The sequence below is a fragment of the Anabrus simplex genome, chromosome 8 (genome assembly GCF_040414725.1).
Source record: "Anabrus simplex isolate iqAnaSimp1 chromosome 8, ASM4041472v1, whole genome shotgun sequence".
Taxonomy (NCBI): domain Eukaryota; kingdom Metazoa; phylum Arthropoda; class Insecta; order Orthoptera; family Tettigoniidae; genus Anabrus; species Anabrus simplex.
The window spans coordinates 81,375,503-81,397,324 of NC_090272.1; the positions used below are offsets into that span (position 1 = coordinate 81,375,503).

Sequence of the window (21,822 nt, forward strand, 5' to 3'; positions counted from 1 at the left end):
ACTGTAAACCTGTTGACCTTGAGCATATTGTTATTGTTCTGTATTTTAATGTAAGATTGTATAGTATACCGGTACTGCAATCTGAATATGGGTTCCCGGGTTCGATTTCCGGCAGTGTGGGAAATTTTAACCATAATTGATTAATTTCCCTGGCACGTTGACTGGGTGTACGTGGCATCTTCATCGTCATTTCATCCTCATCAGGACGCGCAGGTCGCCTACGGGTGTCAAATCAAAATACCTGCGCCAGGCCTCTCCGGAGGCCACACATTTCATTTCATTAGTGTCACTGTAATGACACACATGCATGCGAACACCACACACACAAAAGCACCTTAATTATCTCCTATCATCATTTTGCAACTATAACACCCCACCCATCGCTCGATCATGGCTACGCTACTGCCTGGTAATGAAGGTTTGTTGCGAAAATGTTCAGATTTGTTGCACTAACTGATGAGAGAATAGGATTCATGCAGTTCAATAAATTGGTAGACGTTTTGCAGGCTGTGGAAAAGCAATTTTCCGTCGATTCCTGAGAAGAATAAATATACCAAAACAACTGAATTGAGGAATTTCGACACGACAGATCACAGATAACGGAAGGAAGGGAAAAAAGTAATCGATGTCTACTTTTCGATCTCCCTTGATAAAGGTTGTCGTGCCAGATGCGACCCGTGCCACTAGAAACGCAGCCCGGAAGGCGGTTTCGTTGCGCAGAGAAAGACAGAAGTATGAGGTGCGGTGATGCCAATGTGGCTACTCATAACAGCATGTATGTGTGAACATTTTTTTCATCCAGTTATATCTTGAATTCCAAAGCGATGACCTATATTTTTCGTGGGCTTAAACGTTTCCTAAAAGTCCCGATTAATTTTTAACATCAAACCCCGCGAAAGTGTTGAGGAAAATTTTCGAGATATTAAGGGAGGTAAATGTAAGGTGAGAGAAATGAAAAGCGAAGGGCAGAGAGCATAACAACATGAATGTGTAAACATTTTTTCATCCAGTTATATCTTGAATTCCAAAGCGATGACCTATATTTTTGTGGGCTTAAAAGTTTCGTGAAAGTCTAAATTAATTTTTAACATCAAACCCCGCGAAAGTGTTGAGGAAAATTTTCGAGATATTAAGGAATACTTGCCTTTTTGCTCTTCCTGGATCTATCCTACACACGCAAATAGTTTCCTAAATTCGTTGATTATGATATTTACAAATAAAACTCGAAACATTCACTCGTGACCCGCACAAACAGGCACCTCTTACTGAAATGATTCTATTGGCTCAGCGGAAAACACGTCATACTACAAAGCGCGCGAATGTTACTGCGCAACCCTCTTCAAACCGCCTTCCGGGCTGCGTTCTACTCTAGCGACCTATAATCTGACACCGTGCCGGATGCGACCGGTGTTGACAACCCAGTTTTCCATTAAAAATCTCTGTCATAATCCAAAATAAGGTAAGCTAAATCAGAACCAGAAAAGGTTAGAAAATAGGCTAAAAATATATAGCGCTGCTTACCGGATAGAGAATGAAGTGTCCTTTGTTCTTTTCAAATAGCGAGCTTCTATAACACAGCAAACCGTGCACAACATTTAATTATGTACACTGAATTAGTCGTCGAGAAATTCAGCCTATACAGGCCTAAGTCTTTACGGATAATAATCCCAACGATCCCGTGAAAGGTATAAAAAGAATACACCGGGAGAGTTGGCCGTGCGGTTAGGGGCGCGCGGCTGTGAGCTTGCATCCGGGAGATAGTGGGTTAGAATCCCACTGTCGGCAACCCTGAAGATGGTTTTCCGTGGTTTCCCATTTTCACACCAGGCAAATGCTGGGGCTGTACCTTAATTAAGACCACGGCCGCTTCCTTCCAACTCCTAGGCCTTTCCTATCCCATCGTCACCATAAGACCTATCTGTGTCGGTGCGACGTAAAGCCACTAGCAACAAAAAATGAGTACACAGGCTAATGATGAAAACACGTTTTTCATCATCATCATCATCATATGTTTACCCTCCAGGTTCGGCTTCTCCCACGGACTCAGCGAGGGATCCCAGCTCTACCGCCGCAAGGGCAGTGTCCTGGAGTTTCTGACACTGGGTCGGGGATACACTGGGGAGAATGCCCAGTACCTCGCCCAGGCGGCCTCACCTGCCTTGTGGAGGGATGGGATGACTGGAAGGGATAGGCAAGGAAGAGGGAAGGAAGCGGCCGTGGCCTTAAGTTAGGTACCATCCCGGCATTCGCCCGGAGGAGAAGTGGGAAACCACGGAAAACCACTTCCAGGATGGCTGAGGTGGGAATCGAACCCACCTCTACTCAGTTGACCTCCCGAGGCTGAGTGGACCCCGTTCCAGCCCTCTTACCACTTTTCAAATTTCGTGGCAGAGCCGGGAATCGAACCCGGGCCTCCGGGGGTGGCAGCTAATCACGCTAACCACTACACCACAGAGGCGGACAAAACACGTTTTTAATGAATTGTAATGAATTTGCTGAATCCGAGCACGACAATATAAAAGCTGTATTATCCACCATTTCTTTCTTTTTTTTTTTTCAAAACTAAATATTTAAGGGAATTATATTTATAGTAGGCCGCCTCTGTGGTGTAGTGGTTAGCGTGATTAGCTGCCACCCCCGGAGGCCCGGGTTCGATTCCCGGCTCTGCCACGAAATTTGAAAAGTGGTACGAGGGCTGGAACGGGGTCCACTCAGCCTCGGGAGGTCAACTGAGTAGAGGTGGGTTCGATTCCCACCTCAGCCATCCTCGAAGTGGTTTTCCGTGGTTTCCCACTTCTCCTCCAGGCGAATGCCGGGATGGTACCTAACTTAAGGCCACGACCGCTTCCTTCCCTCTTCCTTGCCTATCCCATCCAATCTTCCCATCCCTCCCCAAGGCCCCTGTTCAGCATAGCAGGTGAGGCCGCCTGGGCGAGGTACTGGTCATACTCCCCAGTTGTATCCCCCGACCAAGAGTCTGAAGCTCCAGGACACTGCCCTTGAGGCGGTAGAGGTGGGATCCCTCGCTAAGTCCGAGGGAAAAACCGAACCTGGAGGGTAAACAGATGATGATGATGATGATGATATTTATAGTAAATTCGAAGGTATTTTATACACTGCTGAAATAGGTAAAATGGGGTTAAATTAAGATGGCAGTAGTTGCACTGGTCTGTAGCGTACATGGACAGTTAGATGGCGGCCCTCTTGACCTTTTTTTTTTTTAATCTGGCGGGCTGGGTGGCTTAGACGGTTGAGGTACTGGCCTTCTGACCACAACTTGGAAGGTTCGATTCTGGCTCAGTCCGGTGTTATTTGAAAGTACTCAAAAACGTCAGCCTCGTGACGGTAGATTTACTGGCACGTAAAAGAACTCCTGCGGAACTAAATTCCGGCACCTCGGCGTCTCCGAAAAACCCTAAAAGTAGTTAGTGGGACGTAAAAACAAATAATATTATTATTGTTGTTTGTTTGCTGGTAAAACAACAATCTGGTAGCTCATGATGTATAACAATTATACGGAAGTCAATTAATACTAATTTACATCATATTATACTTCAGAAGTTCTGAAACACAATTGCGCGCATGCGAGGCCGCCTGGGCGACTTACTGGTCATTCTCCCCAGTTGTATCCCCCGACCCAATATCTCACGTTCCAGGACACTGCCCTTGAGGCTGTAGAGGTGGGATCTTTCGGGTTAATCTGCTTACCTTCCAGGATTGGTTTTACCCTCGGACTCAGGGCAGTGTCCTGGAGCGTGACATTGGGTCGGGGGATACCACAGAGGCGGACTGTAGCTGTATCAATATGTAAAATCACTCTTCAGCTACTGAATGAAAAGACAGTCATGGGCCCCCACAAGCCATGGGGGGTCTTTATCGCCGCCACTGCCTACAGATGTGGATATCCTCGATCATAACAGAGCCCCCATGCATATTTGAACAGCTTTGGCGTATGCAGTCTGTAGTAAAGAAGCTGAACGGCAATTTCTTATGAAGGTACTATAATAGTAATTTCGGGAGGCAGAAGTTCGCAAGGGGCCCTGTGGCGCAACGGATAACGCGTCTGACTACGGATCAGAAGATTCCAGGTTCGAATCCTGGCAGGGTCGGTGAATTTTGACTGACAAATGAAATGCTCTATAAACTGGAAGGTCACCATGGTAAGGTAATTTTTAATATATCATCTCGATAATAGATCCCCTGCTAATATTTAAAGTCAGCTTGCAGATGTACAGTATTTCCGCGGACCGGTTTGGCTCATATCCAAATTAAACACGACTTGTTGAAGAGCCTGTAGGCTACGAGATATTAACACAGTTTACTAAAAGTAGAGGAGCTTCCGTGGCTCAGATGGCAGCGCGTCGGCCTCTCAGCGCTGGATACCGTGATTCAAATACCGGTCACTCCATGTGAAACTTGTGCTGGACAAAGCGGAGGCGGGACAGGTTTTTCTCCGGGTACTCCGGTTTTCCCTGTCAACCTTCATTGCAACAACACTCTCCATTCTCATTTCATAGCATCAATTAGTCATTAAATAATCACTTTGGGAGTGGCGACCCCATGGTACTTATAGCCTATATCTGCTTCATTCAGTCTATCCCTGACCAGGTCAAAGACTGGAAAACAGGTTGTAGGTAGGTTTTCATTTTCACTAATAGTAGAATGACTTCCACTTTTTTTTAATTTCTTAACCCTCCATCAGGCGCGCCATGTTTTGTTACACGTATAGGCGCGTGGGCTACCCTTGTAGCCCACAATATATTTCAACGATATTTAATTATCTTGTCCGCCTCTGTGGTGTAGTGGTTAGCGTGAATAGCTGCCACCCCCGGAGGTCCGGGTTCGATTCCCGGCTCTGCCACGAAAATTTGAAAAGTGGTACGAGGGCTGGAACGGGGTCCACTCAGCCTCGGGAGGTCAACTGAGTAGAGGTGGGTTCGATTCCCACCTCAGCCATCCCCGAAGTGGTTTACCGTGGTTTCCCACTTCTCCTCCAGGCGAATGCCGGGATGGTACCTAACTTAAGGCCACGGCCGCTTCCTTCCCTCGTCCTTGTCTATCCAATCTTCCCATCCCTCCACAAGGCCCCTGTTCAGCATAGCAGGTGAGGCCGCCTGGGCGAGGTACTGGTCATTCTCCCCAGTTGTATCCCCGACCAAGAGTCTGAAAGCTCCAGGACACTGCCCTTGAGGCGGTAGAGGTGGGATCCCTCGCTGAGTCCGAGGGAAAAGCCGAACCTGGAGGGTAAACAGATGATGATGATGATTTAATTATCTTTCAAGCTTAAAATTTAGAAACATATTTTATATCAGTCTTTGGACTTTTCTGAGCATTGTTATTACAAAATTTAATAAACTTCTTAAAAGTAAATAAACCAAAGTGGCGTATTTTCAATTTTGACGTGATTGAAATTTAATAAAAGTTTAAGGATCCGGGTTTCATCATTATGAATACATACTTTCATCAAACTCGTATATTTTATAGATACATTTATTGAAAAAATATTGATGAAAATTTATGGTTTTACAAACTACCCAACACCACATACACAACAATAACACGGGAAACGGCCTTCTTTCTTTCTTAATCTGCTTACCCCCCAGGGTTGGCTTTTCCCTCGGACTCTACGAGGGATCCCACCTCTATCGCCTCAAGGGCAGTGTCCTGGAGCTTCAGACTCTGGGTCGGTGGATACAACTATGGAGGATGACCAGTACCTCACCCAGGCGGCCTCACCTGCTATGCTTAACAGGGGCCTTGGTGGGGGTTGGGGTGATTGGAAGGGATAGACAAGGAAGAGGGAAGGAAGCGGCCGTGGCCTAGGTACCATCGCAGCATTTGCCTTGAGGAGAAGTGGGAAACTACAGAAAACCACTTCCAGGATGGCTGAGGTGGGGATCGAAACCACATCTACTCAGTTGACCTCCCGAGGCTGAGTGGACCCGTTCCAGCCCTCGTACCACTTTTCAAATTTTTTGGCAGAGCCGGGAATCGAACCCAGACCTCCGGGGATGGTAGCTATTCACACTAACCACTACACCAGAGGCGGACGGGAAACGGCCTTTAGCACCAAAATGTTCGAATGACGAAAGTAATCCACTCAACATTCTAAACAATAAAACAATATTGTTATGGTATTTGCATTGTTGAAATAAAGAATAGTTAACATTTTCATATTTTTGGAGAATTTAGTTCATTTTAAAACCAGTAGATGTCACTTGAATGCGATCACTGCTCGCCATAACACGGATAGGCGCGCGGGCTACAGTTGTAGCCCAACCGATTTTGAAGTGAGATTGTGGATAGACAACTTCAGTAAGCAGTGCCAGAGCAAAGTAAATCCCGAGAACAGCGTGACGAAGAAAGGTACTGATAGTCTCCCCTTCTACTGCCATAAAGCCTAGGAGTGAGGGCGAAAACAAAATGGCTGGGCTACACCTGTAGCCCGCGCGCCTAACGGAGGGTTAATGTTCTCCCTCTGACTCAGCGAGGGATTCCACCTCTACCGCCTCAGGGGCAGTGTGCTGGAGCGTGAGACATTGGGTCGGGGTATAAAACTGGGGAGGATGACCAGTACCTCGCCCCGCCCAGACGGCCTCACCTGCTATACTGAACAGGGACCTTGCGGGGGGGATGGGAAGATTGAAAGGGATAGACAAGGAAGAGGGAAGGAATCAGCCGCGGCCTTAAGTTAGGTACCATCCCGGCATTTGCCTGGAGGAGAAATGGGAAAACACAGAAAAACACTTCGAGGATGGCTGAGGTGGGAATCGAACCCACCTCTACTCCGTTGACCTCCCTAGGCTGAGTGCACCCCGTCCCAGCCCTCGTACCACTTTTCAAATTTCGTGGCAGAGCCGGGAATCCAACCCGGGGGTGGCAGCTAATCACACTAACCACTACACCACAGAGACGGACTGAAGAACTCATTTTATTTATCTTACGTCACTCCGACACAGATCTTATTGAACCCATAATTCTCCGGTGAGAAAAATAATTTTTTTCTCCAATATTTATTTGGTATTAAGAAAGTACTTTTATGTTTGAAGGTAGCCATGTTGCGCTCCTAAGAGCCCCGATGTCGCGTGGGAAGGTTCTCACTCACGGCAAGCTCGTGAATTGCCGGGACACCTCGGTGGAACTCGAGTGCCCGACAATTCTTTAAATTCATGGAATTCTATACAACGAGGGATTTTGGCAATATAGTAAATGAAAAAATATATAAGCAAAATTATTCGTACACCCTCCGTGAAGACAGAGACACCAGGGAAAAACATAAATGTAGTTAAGCCTAAGTGCAGGTTAGCGTGAGATCAGCGAACCAGCTACACGTGCCAAGGTCAGGGGAGGAAGAAAATGCGCGAAACGCACGGGCAGAAATAATTTATTTCTCCGGTTATGAGTGTAGAAGAATTATAAAATTAACGTCTAACATAAGTGCAAGTCTGTCCGGAGTTCTGGGACAAGTCTCATCAAAATCCGTCTATTAGACGCAAAATTGGCAGATTACACAATCAAGCCTCATAGAGGGGATAGCGTCCCTTCTGAGATTATAAAAGAAATCCCCCACCGTAGATTTTGCAGTGTCGATCTGGAACTTGAAGCCGCGGGAGCTTGTGCCCGTCGTCATTAGAATTTCGCGCCAGATTGACCGACAAATAATTAAATACATGTCCGTGGCTAAGGTCCATATACTTGGTTAAGAAGAGAAAGCGATTGGAAAGTTCTGAACGTTTGCCGACAAACTAGGAAAGTGTAAGCTGGTTGAAATATACACAGCAAGTTTTATTTATATAATCTCATGTACGCTTGGAAGTGAAGAACTTTTTGGGGGAATCTATTCAGAGTAGTTCTGCTCCCTTATCTGCTGAACACCTGTTTTTATTGAAGCAACGGAGAGAAACCACGCTGGGAACGCATCAGACAGTTGTAGTCGACTGCAGAGCGAGGGAAGTTCGTGGTGCAAATTACAGAGAAAGTACCTGATTTATATGGTAATTTTGATATCGTGTGTGTGAAGGGTAGTGTTTGTATGAGTGAGATTTTGGAAATGAAAATGTTATCTGTGAAAATGAGCGGCTAAGCCCGAGGTCAGCTGGTGATGATGTAACCAGAATGCTGGGAATGTCACCATTGTGCAGGTCTGTCTATTTTATATTATGTTGTAGTTAGTTATTGTTCTGTCCCAACAAATTTTCCAGATGATTGTCGGGTTGATATTCGTAATTATCAGGCGAAAGTGTTGAAATTTTTGGTCAGCGTGTGAAATTTTCAGTGTGTAAAGTCATGTCAAGAACGGTAAAATGCGACGCCTAAAATTTTGTGTTGAATGTTCGATGAGATATCATCCGAAGCGTGGATTGTTGGAACGTTATAAGTGTAAATTAGTCGTGGCGAATATCTTAATCTCAGATGTCAGTTGAATTCAGAAATGTTGGTCGATAATAATAATAATAATAATAATAATAATAATAATAATAATAATAATAATAATAATAATAATAATGTCTACCGCGGGATAAGGAAATTTTTCTATGTTAAAGTGCATTTAACCAGTATATTTTTACAAGGATCGCAGGCATATTTAGATGATTTCGGTGAAATTTGTTAGAGTCACAGTCATTAATGGGAAGGAAATTTTGAGACATCGTGTATATCAATGATACGAAAAGTCGCTGAGTGCTCTTGGACTCTCGAGGTTCGAAAGCCGTAATAACAGTAAAGTAAGAGATGTGTTTAATAATGGTTGTCGTTTTCACCAGGGGATCGAAGTATGAAAAAGGGTCTTGAAGGAAAAGGGACTGAGAGCGACGGATTTATATGTATGTGGAGACGAGAGAGATGGAAGTGATATCGCTGGAATAAAGCGAGGAGAAGGAGTTTGAGACAAGCTATATTTTTGAAGAGGAAGTATTTAGGAAACAGGCTGTGTTGAGGCAGGCTGTATTGTTTTCCGCAATCAATCCGAATTTGAGACGACTATGGTGTGGAGCATCGTAAATTTATAGAAAGATTCCAAGTGAAACGACTTTAGTAAATGTTAAAGTCTTGGTAGTAAACATCCAGTAATTCTTGTTACGTAAAGCCCGTATGGATAATAAGATAATGAGCGACCTCAAGGATCAAAGAGCACTTTGGACCCATGGTTGGGTTGTACTGAATTTGTTCACTGGAGAGGTCATTGATAAAATAGTTGGAATTGATGATAGACGATTTGAGAATTTCGAATGCGGTAGTGATGATTATTATTTTGAAGGCATCCACTAAATTGTAAACGTGTGTTGGGAATTTTCATTTGCTTCCCTAACACTTCAGTGCACAGGCTGAGAGTGTGTTCGAGGTGGAGAATCGTTCGTCACGTATATTTATTTTTGAGCTCACGTATTTGTAATGGTAAAGAGCATCCAGCGTTAAGAAAAGACTACATGTCTTATGGGCTTTTACTTCTATTGGTGTTACCCATTTTAGTTCTACATGTATATAAAAATTATAATGAATTCCTATCAAAATGTATAATTTTTCTTATGAAACAAGCATTGGTTGTGCCATACAATACCAAGGAAGACATAAAAACATTTTGATATCTTTGAGTTTATCCTTTTAAATATCGTATATGCGGTTCAGTACACGGAACAGCCGGCCATGCTTGTCGCATTGCGCGCCACATTTCAGCGTGTAGTGCGGAAGTGTGTACAGTAGTCAACACGTGTAATAACTCAGCTTAACCACTGCGAATCATCATTGGTGAGGTCAGTGCGGCATGTTTCCCTTTTTGTGTGTGTCACTCATTACAGTGATTGGTTATGTAAGGGAGATATTCGGCAGAGTGAAGTGATCGTCTTCCTGGGGCGCATAATGTTTTGTTATAAATACAGTATATTGTGTTTCATTTTTCGTGTATTGCATTGCTTTTTGTTGTGTGTATCGTGTATTATCTTTTTCTGTTTAGTATTTTATATAATCAATCAGCGAGTAATACATTTAAATTATAGCTGAACATGTGAAAAGGAGAAGTAGTGAAGTTGTCAGGAGAAAGGAATGGCAAATGGTGCTTAATTCATTTTCATATTTGAAAACAAAGCATCCAGAACGAAGTGTAAACTGGGTAGTAGATAAAGCCGCAAAGTTTTTAGGAATTTCGAGGTCTTCTGTCTTCAAAATAAGGAAGGAAGCCAGTGAAGGGCCATTCCAGAGTCCCAGCAAGAAGCGGGAAAGGAACGCAGTAATTCCAGACTCATTAAATACGATGATTTTGTCAGAAGTGGAATACGGCGCACTGTTCATGAATTCTATTTTAGAGATGAACCGCCAACTCTGAACACAATCCTCACTTCCGTAAACAGCAACCCCGAAATACCTGATTTTAAGAAATCATACGAATGGGTCATTCAGCGTTCTGTATTTTATGTTGCGGAAGAATATTTAAGTTATCGTATTTTGTGATAAACATGAAGCCCTTGCATCTGTTGTCACTTACGAGTAAATTTATCTGAAATGAGCTGAAGGATACATCACCGAGATAGAGATATCTCGCCGTCAGCTTCCTGTGTTGAAACCACACAGTATTTGCCTTAATAATGAAATGTTTCTGGGGGCTAATAGACTCAGCACTGCGCTCCCTTAAAGCAACAACGATAATGAAACTTTCTCAGATATAAGAAACAAGACAATCATTTCGGTTTCTGGGCATGCATGTTATTATTATTATTATTATTATTATTATTATTATTATTATTATTATTATTATTATTATTATTATTATTATTCTTATTTAGTTTGCATCCCTGCATGTTCAAACTCTTACTCTATTTCGAATGATACAGTCAGTGGCTATTATCCTTAGAAACGTTATGGCAAAACGAAATGTCATGACTGTAATTTCATTAATTCATTAATGACTGGAGATAATCTGCCATTTACAACAGCTGTACCAAGCGATGTATAATTTTATGTCATCACTGTATTTCACAAGCAGTGTCCAAGCCTCGGTGAGTGAGCGAGTATGGCAACAGTGGAAGGCAGCAGGCCCATAAGGCCTGTAGTCTTTTCTTAACTCTGGATGCTCTATAGAGACTTACTGTATTTTTTTTTTCGACTTGCATTCATTTGATAGTAAGAGACGTGGTTCCGATCGTGTGGTATTTGTCTGACCAGATTTTGTATTAAATGTCGGAGGTGTTTGAAATTGCTAGTTCGCCTGATATGTTAAGGGAGGCGTAGTACGACCCACTTTGACGCCCGACGATAGATTTAGGACGTCACATGTTATTCTTGGAGTCACTGATGATGAGACGTCCTAGTTCACGCCCGACGATAGAATTTGGAAGGTATCATGTACATAATGATTAGTGTTAGGGTGTACAGATTTCAAGTGAGCCCGACGATAGGTCTGGGATGGTAGCTGTACACACTCAAGTCTCAGTTTAGATGTTTCTTTTGTTTTTTTGTTGAAGCGGCCTGGATGAAGGTAGCAGTTACAGTACGATATGATTTTATGAAGAGGGTCAATGCGTAGCTCTCCATTGAGATAACGGGACAGCTGTTGACGAGTGAGGGTGTCCAAGTGTTGGATATCGGCTCGATATAGATTAAATATTTTTACTGTGATTCTCCGTGCGTGTTAAGCTTTAATGACTTCGAGATGTTAATTTATTCTTACGGACTTTATTGTTTTCTCGTTCTGACGTCCGTTCTCGTTTGATAGTGTGCATATTGACACTCAGTGTATTAGTGTGAGACTTGAGTTGCGAATGCGGTTTCGATTCGTCAGCCAGTATTTTATATTTATGTTCAATCTTGTCGTACTTTCATTTTTATTCATAGTTAAAGTAAGTAAGTAATCATTTTACAAGTAGTGTGTTGGGACAGACAGTAAATAGAGAGATCTGTACCGGTAGCATTGTTTTTCAAGGGAAAGAATTCCTTAAAGTTGTAGTAAATTTTAGCGTGGACTGGTAATTTTATTAAGCATAACAAACCCATTTCTAACCTGAAAATCGGTTCGATAATAATATTTTTCAAGTGACTTTCCACTTTTTAATTATCTTCATTGTTTGGCATTTCTTCTAAATGCATGATTAGTAATTGTTTCCTGCATTTCGCAGTTTTGTTCCTTTAGAACGACATAACGTAAGATCCTCACGGATCCTGTTGTTGTTGGTTCCTTCCGAACAGCTGTTTGGGGTGATGCACATTTAGCATCGGGATTACCTTATCACTTAAGGGTGTCATGAATGACAAATACATGGTGGGATTTTATTTCAATTGTGAATGATGCTGTTAACTTGTAGTGAACACCATGCTTTCCCATAATATTTCGCAACCTATCAAAAGCAACTGATAGTCAGTTTGGTTCGATTAAGGGTCCATTCGGCGGGTGTTCCGTATCCGTTAAGGGTATTCGACTGGTGGATAACCTTAATTGAGAGAAAATCAGGCGTTCTACTTGTTGAAAGTCAGATTTTCCACGGATCGTGTGGATTAACTCTCGGTTCTCGTTTGGAATAATAGGTCCCCGGTTTTCAGGTCTTCCCTTTTTCAGTTTTTCAGTTTCGCTGTCCACTAACATATTAGCTTCTCCGAAGCAACTCTTCGACATTGTAAGAAACAAAGTGACGGTATGTAATGTGACTGTGTATGGAACATTCAAAAATCAATAATTTATATTTTTTTATTTTTTTTTATTTTGCAAGAATGCATATTAAATTAATGATGTTATCGTGCTCTTTCAATTTAATAAAAGTTAGTAAGCACATTTTTGCTCCTCATTTCAAGTAGTTAGGCTCTCTTCTGAACCCCATCGTTTGGTTAAGATCGTGACCGAATTTATTCCCGCAACGACCCAGGATTTAAGAGTTCTAAATTGTTCTACTGTAGCAGCCGTGGCCGACCAACGATGGAATGGTAAGTTCAAGGGTTCATTATGGCAATTATCGGATAGGATAGGTCTAGGACTGAGGAGGAGGTGACTAGGAACTTATTTAACGTACAGCCCCAGTATTTGCCTTGTATCCGGAGGGCACTATTCAGGTGTGATTGTTAAATAGGCCTACTAACCCTCCATAAACATCAAGTTGAATAATCCCCTCCACATTAATAAATTTACAAAATAAAATGCCTCGTAAGCTGCATTAACCTCTAATCAGATTTATTAAAATCGCTAACGGAGTATGGCCATGTTTATACCTCTGTAACACATACAGCCCCTGTGGCCTAATGGATAAGGCATCGGTCTCCTAAACCGGGGATTGTGGGTTCGAGTCCCACCAGGGGTACGTAATTTTTATTTCCGCCCTTCCTGTTCAGTGTTATATTGGGGATCATTGTTGTATTTCTCCTAATATATACAGTATAGAAATGTCGGCCTCTGTGGTGTAGTGGTTAGCCGGAGGCCCGGGTTCGATTCCCGGCTCTGCCACGAAATTTGAAAAGTGGTACGAGGGCTGGAACGGGGTCCACTCAGCATCGGGAGGTCATCTGAGTAGAGGTGGGTTCGATTCCCACCTCAGCCATCCTGGAAGTGGTTTTCCGTGGTTTCCCACTTCTCCAGGCAAATGCTGGGATGGTACCTAACTTAAGACCACGTCCGCTTCCTTCCCTCTTCCTTGCCTATCCCTTCCAATCTTCCCATCCCTCCACACGGCCCCTGTTCAGCATAGCAGGTGAGGCCGCCTGGGCGAGGTACTGGTCATACTCCCCAGTTGTATCCCCCGACCAAGGTCTGAAGCTCCAGGACACTGCCCTTGAGGCGGTTGAGGTGGGATCCCTCGCTGAGTCCGAGGGAAAAGCCAACAAAGCCAACAAAGGGTAAACAGATTAAGATAAGATAAGATAAATGCCTCGTAAGCTGTATTAAGCTTTAGTCAGATTTATTACAATCGCTAACGCAGTATGGTCATGTTTGTACCTCTGTAACACCTACAGCCCCTGTGGCCTAATGGATAAGGCATCGGTCTCCTAAACCGGGGATTGTGGGTTCGAGTCCCACCAGGGGTACGTAATTTTTATTTCCGCCCTTCCTGTTCAGTGTTATATTGGGGATAGTTGTTGTATTTCTCCTAATATATATAGAAGTGTCCGCCTCTATGGTGTAGTGGTTAGCCGGCGGCCCGCGTTTGATTCCCGGCTCTGCCACGAAATTTGAAAAGTGGTACGAGGGCTGGAACGGGGTCCACTCAGCATCGGGAGGTCATCTGAGTAGAGGTGGGTTCGATTCCCACCTCAGCCATCCTGGAAGTGGTTTTCCGTGGTTTCCCACTTCTCCTCCAGGCAAATGCTGGGATGGTACCTAACTGAATACCACGTCCGCTTCCTTCCCTGTTCCTTGCCTATCCCTTCCAATCTTCCCATCCCTCCACACGGCCCCTGTTCAGCATAGCAGGTGAGGCCGCCTGGGCGAGGTACTGGTCATACTCCCCAGTTGTATCCCCCGACCAAGGTCTGAAGCTCCAGGACACTGCCCTTGAGGCGGTAGAGTTGGGATCCCTCGCTGAGTCCGAGGGAAAAGCCAACAAAGCCAACAAAGGGTAAACAGATTAAGATAAGATAAGATAAATGCCTCGTAAGCTGTATTAAGCTTTAGTCAGATTTATTACAATCGCTAACGCAGTATGGTCATGTTTGTACCTCTGTAACACCTACAGCCCCTGTGGCCTAATGGATAAGGCATCGGTCTCCTAAACCGGGGATTGTGGGTTCGAGTCCCACCAGGGGTATGTAATTTTTATTTCCGCCCTTCCTGTTCAGTGTTATATTGGGGATAGTAGTTGTATTTCTCCTAATATATATATAGAAGTGTCCGCCTCTATGGTGTAGTGGTTAGCCGGCGGCCCGGGTTCGATTCCCGGCTCTGCCACGAAATTTGAAAAGTGGTACGAGGGCTGGAACGGGGTCCACTCAGCCTCGGGAGGTCATCTGAGTAGAGGTGGGTTCGATTCCCACCTCAGCCATCCTGGAAGTGGTTTTCCGTGGTTTCCCACTTCTCCTCCAGGCAAATGCCGGGATGATACCTAACTTAAGGCCACGTCCGCTTCCTTCCCTCTTCCTTGCCTATCCCTTCCAATCTTCCCATCCCTCCACAAGGCCCCTGTTCAGCATAGCAGGTGAGGCCGCCTGGGCGAGGTACTGGTCATACTCCCCAGTTGTATCCCCCGACCAAGAGTCTGAAGCTCCAAGACACTACCCTTGAGGCGGTAGAGGTGGGATCCCTCGCTGAGTCCGAAGGAAAAGCCAACAAAGCCAACAAAGGGTAAACAGATTAAGATAAGATAAGATAAATGCCTCGTAAGCTGTATTAACCTTTAATCAGATTTATTAAAATCGCTGATGGAGAATGGCCATGTTTATACGTCTGTTCCACATACAGCCCCTGTGGCCTAATGGATAAGGCGTCGGTCTCCTAAACCGGGGATTGTGGGTTCGAGTCCCACCAGGGGTACGTAATTTTTATTTCCGTCCTTCCTGTTCAGTGTTATATTGGGGATCGTTGTTGTATTTCTCCTAACATATATAGTAGAAAGGCAACCAACAGTTCTAGCCCGAACTCTGGTTTAGGAGACCAATATTATCCATTAGGCCTAAGCCACAAGGGCTGTACACAGTTTTTCGTCAGCGTTCATTGTAAAATTGATTTCTAAAATGAAGCCATCCTCAGAATTCTAATTAATTTACTGACGTGAGCCTTTTCATTTAAGCACTCTTAACTCTAATGAACCCACCACAACTCAAATATAAAGTCACTCAATAAAAGAATGAACGTAGACACACTTTTCTCAGAAACACCGGATCCTGAGAATTCATTCTACGTATTCATTTTTTGAACATGATTCACACTGTGATGTTTTTACTCTAGGAATTTTTTGTTTTCATTTCCTACACATTATTCACATTCTGAATTGTTACACTTCGATAATTTGTTTTCATTTTTTATACATGATTGACATTGTGATCTATTTACTCTTAGATTTTTGTATTCATCTCCTGATCATGATTTAATTTTAACAATTAGATTTTTGCATGTTCGATTCCCGGCCATGCCACGAAATTTCAAAAGTGGTGCGAGGACTCGAATGGGGTCCACTCAGCCTCGGAGGTCAGCTGATTCGAGGGGTTCGATTCCCACCTCGGTCATGCTCGAAGCGATTTTCTGTGCTTTTCAACTTATTCTCCAGGCAAATGCCGGGAGGGCACCTAACTTAAGGCCACGCCCGCTTCCTTTGCTCTTCCTAGCCCATCCCTTCGAATCTTCCCATCCCCCATAAGGCACCTGTTCAGCACAGCAGGTGAGGTCATCTGGGCGAGGTACTGGTCCTCCCCAGTTGTATCCCCGACAAATGTCTCACGCTCCATGACACTGCCCTTGAGGCGGTAGAGGAGGGATCCCTCGCTGAGTCCGAGGGAAAAACCAACCCTGGAGAGTAAACAGATTGAGAAGAACTGACTAAATAAAAAAAACTCTCTTTTTGTTAATTTCCTGTACATTATTCACATTGCGTTCTCTTTACGCATGGAAGGTTCATTTCCTACTCAATATTCACGTTGTATAGTCCACCTCCGTGATTTAGTGGTTTGATTAGTGGCTTTCTCTCCAGTCGACCCTATAGTCGATTCCTAGCTCTATCACTCTACGAATTTGGTACTTTTTATAGGTTCTGGGTTAGGATGTAGTGTTGATTTCCAGACCCTGGATGTTTAGGCAGTCATAGATGAGAACACAAACTAATTTGGTTATTAGGAAGTTTTGACTTGCCCGTTCTTCCGTAATGTAGCGAGTAGTGATGGGTAGTTCGTGAATCAGTCGTTCAAAATAAACGCCTCATTCCAATGAAGTGTGAACTAAACACTCAATTTCAATGAACTGGTAGTTCAAACACTTGACATTTCTCACATTTCATAACATTCACAACTCACACGATTCGTCGCTCACACTATCTCTCTCCCCGCTATCTGTGTCATTCATTACTCCTTCACTCCCAGGTCCATCCTACCTGTCAAATGTGTTCTTACACGTACCTCCTTCTGTATGTGAGACAGACTTCTCTGCTGCTAATAATAATAATAATAATAATAATAATAATAATAATAATAATAATAATAATGTCCGCCTCTGTCGTGTAGTGGTTAGCGTGAATAGCTGCCAACCCCGGAGGCCCGGGTTCGATTCCCGGCTCTGCCACGAAAATTTGAAAAGTGGTACGAGGGCTGGAACGGGGTCCACTCAGCCTTGGGAGGTCAACTGAGTGGGTTCGATTCCCTCCTCAGCCATCCTGGAAGTGGTTTTCCGTGGGTTTCCCCACTTCTCCTCCAGGCGAATGCCGGGATGGTACCTAACTTAAGGCCATGGCCGCTTCCTTCCCCCTTCCTTGCCTATCCCTTCCAATCTTCCCATCCCTCCACAAGGCCCCTGTTCAGCATAGCAGGTGAGGCCGCCTGGGCGAGGTACTGGTCCTCCTCCGCAGTTGTATACCCAGACCCGAAGTCTCGTGCTCCAAGGGGACACTTCCCTTGCGGCGTTAGAGGTTAGTTCCCCCGGTAAGTCCGAGGGAAGGGGTAAACAGATTATGAAAGAAGGAAAGAAATAATAATAATAATAATAATAATAATAATAATAATAATAATAATAATAATAATAATAATAATAATAGTTTTTTGACGTGTAAAACCATGTTACAGAGTTCCTAACATGTAACTAAGAAATTTTACGTAAGACATAAAGGAGAAATTGGTAATGTAAATATCAAATTATCTCATTATAGGCTACTGTATTATACGACAATTAATCTAGGTTACCTAATGATTATGTTTTTAGGACATTTAATTTTCTAGTCTCTTTCATAATGTGTGACTGACAGTGTGAACAGTTATATCCTACTTATTCACATTTCTCATCATTCTTTGCAGTCCGGCACCATGGCTAAATGGTTAGCATGCTGGCCTTTGGTCACAGGTGTCCCAGGTTAGGTTACCGGCAGGGTCAGTAGTTTTAACCATCATTGCTTAATTTCGCTGGCACGGTGGCTGGGTGTATGTGTCGTCTTCATCATCACTTCATCCTCATCACGACGTGCAGGTCGCCTACGGGAGCCATATCAAAAGACCTGCACCTGGCGAGCCGAACATGTCCTCGGACACTCCCGGTTCTAAAAGACATATGCCATTTCCTTTATCATTCTTTGCAATGGACTATTAAAAGCATAGTTTATTGTGTGCCAGTTTAAGACAAAGGACTGGTGTTATCTCGTATACCTTGTACATTTTGTTCCTATCAGCCATCACATCCATCATGTAAGCGGGTAAACCAATGGATGTCCATAATTACATAACTCTGCCATCTGTTGGTAATATTGTTAAGTAATATGTAGCTATTTTGAGTGAGTGAGACACTGTGAACCGTTGCCTACGTTATAATTAGGGCCCGGATTCATATGCGCTAAAAACTCCGAAAATATGCACGAAAATATGCACTAAAAATAAAACGGAATACAATTACCAAACTCATTATTTCATTTTTACTCGGTGTTAAATTGCTAAACAAGTTCAATTTCTTGCAAAATGATGCATGGCAGTGGGTTTAAACGGTTTTTCAATGTTTTCAGGACTTTCTGTTGTCCGACAGAAATAATTTATACTTTGAAAATGGTCATTCTACGTCGACAGACGTAAATGGACAATACGTTTACACCGGCACTGACTGCTCGGAACATTCTTCTGGCAAAGACTTGAGGCATTTTTACAGTTTAACCTGATAAAACACTGCAGTAGATGAAGAGAATGTTAACAGATGAACGCACTTGTTTAAGCAAACCTTGCGAGGCTACTGTAAGGAGAAAGGGATATCAGAAAGAAGGAAATTGCTGTTGTGAAAAACGTCATTGTCCATCTACCTACTTGTAATGCGACACTGAAAGCACTTTCCTTGATCAGGGAGGTCTTCTCATGTTGCCAAGTGATGTGCAATATACAAAGCTCATTCAATTTTTCATTTCGTTCAGAAATATTGGGTAACTGATCACACATAAGAGAAAAATATGTCTGTATATGCACTAACGATCAAAATATGCATTAACTTTCAAAATATGCATTTGCATATGCGCATATGCATTTTTTAAATATCTGGGCCCTAGTTATAATACACTGTGTGAACGAAGTTGCAGCTGAATGACAGTCAGCAGCTTCGTCAGGCTTCTTTACAGTACTTCATGAACGAACTACTTCCTTTGAACGATTCACAATAAAGAGTGTGAATGACTAAAGTAGTTCATACTAATGAACTGGTTCGATCCATCGCTAGTAACGAGAGCAACATAAATTCTAGGGGTTCTGGTCGGTCGTACCCCTAACGCTTATGGAATAGTCATAGCATAACCGTTGTGCAGAATAGACTATACCTGTTATTCGCTTCAGAAGTTTGCATTCTGATCTATTACTGCCAAGAAACCCTGGCTCTAGTAGATAACTGTTTTTAAAGGAAGTACTACTGGACAACCATCCTCTATAAATATTAATCGGAAGGGAAATAGATCCCACACTTCGAAGAATGGTGTCGGTAAAAGGAACTTGACTTAATTCCTTTAATTCCCAGGTGGAACGTAGGGCCTTAATGAAATTTCGCCAGCATAGTCTGTCTGCTGCCAATGCCTTCACCTCCCACCATGTTTTGTTGACTCCGGCAATCTCCCTGTCCACGGTTCTCTTCCAGGTGAAATGTCGTATGGCTTTTAGTGCCGGGATATCCCAGGACGGGTTCGGCTCGCCAGGTGCAGGTCTTTCTATTTGACTCCCGTAGGCGACCTGCGCGTCGTGATGAGGATGAAATGATGATGAAGACAACACATACACCCAGCCCCCGTGCCGTAGGAATTAACCAATTAAGGTTAAAATCCCCGACCCGGCCGGGAATCGAACCCGGGACCCTCTGAACCGAAGGCCAGTACGCTGACCGTTCAGCCAACGAGTCGGACCTCTTCCAGGTAATCCTCGGTCTATCTTGCCTACGACTACCGTTTGTTTGGACCAATCAAACAAGACCTAGGAGGACAGCAGTTTAATGATGTTGCATGTGTAGATGAGTTCGTGCGCAGCTGACTCCGCGCACGTCCCTCTCCTTTATATTAAGACGGCAGCAAAACTTACCAATCCGATGGAGAAAATGTGTGCCGAAGGCAGGACACTTGTAACCATTTGGTGAATAGGCCTACTGACAAATAAAGTCATGAATAAAAATATATAAATAACTGAATAAATAAAATTGAAATAAATGAAATGTCCGCCTCTGTGGTGTAGTGGTTAGCGTGATTAGCTGCCACCCCCGGAGGGTTCGATTCCCGGCTCTGCCACGAAATTTGAAAAGTGATACGAGGGCTGGAACGGGGTCCACTCAGCCTCGGGAGGTCAACTGAGTAGAGGTGGGTTCGATTCCCACCTCAGCCATCCTGGAAGTGGTTTTCCGTGGTTTCCCACTTCTCCTCCAGGCGAATGCCGGGATGGTACCTAACTTAAGGCCACGGCCGCTTCCTTCCCTCCTCCTTGCCTATCCCTTCCAATCTTCCCATCCCTTCACAAGGCCCCTGTTCAGCATAGCAGGTGAGGCCGCCTGGGCGAGGTACTGGTCATACTCCCCAGTTGTATCCCCCGACCAAGTGTCTGAAGCTCCAGGACACTGCCCTTGAGGCGGTAGAGGTGGGATCCCACGCTAAGTCCGAGGGAAAAACCGAACCTGGAGGGTAAACAGATGATGATGATGATGATGATGATGATGATGATGATAAATGAAATTAATAAACTTAATAAATTAATCGAACTTCCCTCTACACCCTCTCCCGAGGCTGAGTGGATTCTGTTCCAGCCCTCGTACCACTTTTCAGATTTTGTGGCAGAGCCGGGAATCGAACCCGGGCCTTCGGGGGTGACAGCTAATTACACTAACCACTACACCACAAATTCTTTCAGCTTAGCAATTGTTAAAGCTAGCAGTTTATGTTGTGCTGTGGTGGTGTCAGAAAGAGTTACAACGTGCGATTCAGGGAAACACAACATTATTTAAAAAAGGCTAAAAGTTAAGAAAAATATGGGTTTTAAACTATTTTATGTAGAAAATGGAACAGCAACATATCGTAATAAAGTTTGTGCCTACAATGTAATGATAGTACAGTAAATTATATCTCAGTGTCTTCTTGAGCAAATGTCGTAATGTCGTGTCAGGATGATCCAACCCTTACTGAACACTTCAAAAACATGGCAATCCTACGTGCAGTGACAGCGATAAGGACCCCGGGGGGGGGGGGAGAGGGGTGCATGGCTGTTTCTTACTTCAGTAGCTGAAGAGTGATTTTACATACTGATAAAGCTACAGCACACAACACAGTATTATTTGTATTACAGAGGCTTATTCCAAACTTAGGCCGTCATAATGCAGGGCTTCTTTCATCTGTAGGAGTACGGTAGTTATTTCTGAAAGAATGTGGGTTCCGCAACCTGTTCCAATGTAACCATCCCCTGCTGCCACTCATAACAATCAACAAAACTTTTGAAGTAATTAGCCAATTCTGAGAACCGAGTAATCAGCGAAGATGCGATAACAAAGACATCCTCCTTACAGGGGCGGCCGTACCTTATGTGCTGACGTGCTGCAGCACATTGCCTATTGGAAAAATAAATTAGTTTAAAAATAGTATCTACAATCAAATACAGTGCATTGAAAGAAAAAACGCCAGCCAAAGAACAAGAAATTATTCAACTCCCCTCACAACCAGGTAACTACTGGTGCGTTCCACGCCGGGTGCTGTGCGATCACAGCTCAGCGAGCTTTTAGCCAGAAACCAAGAA

At 43.7% G+C, this 21,822-nt stretch overlaps 5 non-coding genes across 5 annotated transcripts; all 5 read left to right on the top strand.

The window, feature by feature from the left end:
• The first annotated feature begins 4,036 nt into the window (after positions 1 to 4,036).
• On the top strand, positions 4,037 to 4,109 carry TRNAR-ACG (transfer RNA arginine (anticodon ACG)). Its single transcript has one exon. It is a non-coding gene; the product is annotated as a tRNA-Arg (tRNA).
• Positions 4,110 to 13,201: 9,092 nt separating this feature from the next.
• TRNAR-CCU (transfer RNA arginine (anticodon CCU)) lies at positions 13,202 to 13,274 on the top strand. The gene has a single exon. It is a non-coding gene; the product is annotated as a tRNA-Arg (tRNA).
• A 648-nt stretch (positions 13,275 to 13,922) lies between these two features.
• TRNAR-CCU (transfer RNA arginine (anticodon CCU)) lies at positions 13,923 to 13,995 on the top strand. Its single transcript has one exon. It is a non-coding gene; the product is annotated as a tRNA-Arg (tRNA).
• Positions 13,996 to 14,641: 646 nt separating this feature from the next.
• TRNAR-CCU (transfer RNA arginine (anticodon CCU)) lies at positions 14,642 to 14,714 on the top strand. Its single transcript has one exon. It is a non-coding gene; the product is annotated as a tRNA-Arg (tRNA).
• Positions 14,715 to 15,363: 649 nt separating this feature from the next.
• On the top strand, positions 15,364 to 15,436 carry TRNAR-CCU (transfer RNA arginine (anticodon CCU)). The gene has a single exon. It is a non-coding gene; the product is annotated as a tRNA-Arg (tRNA).
• Positions 15,437 to 21,822: the final 6,386 nt, after the last annotated feature.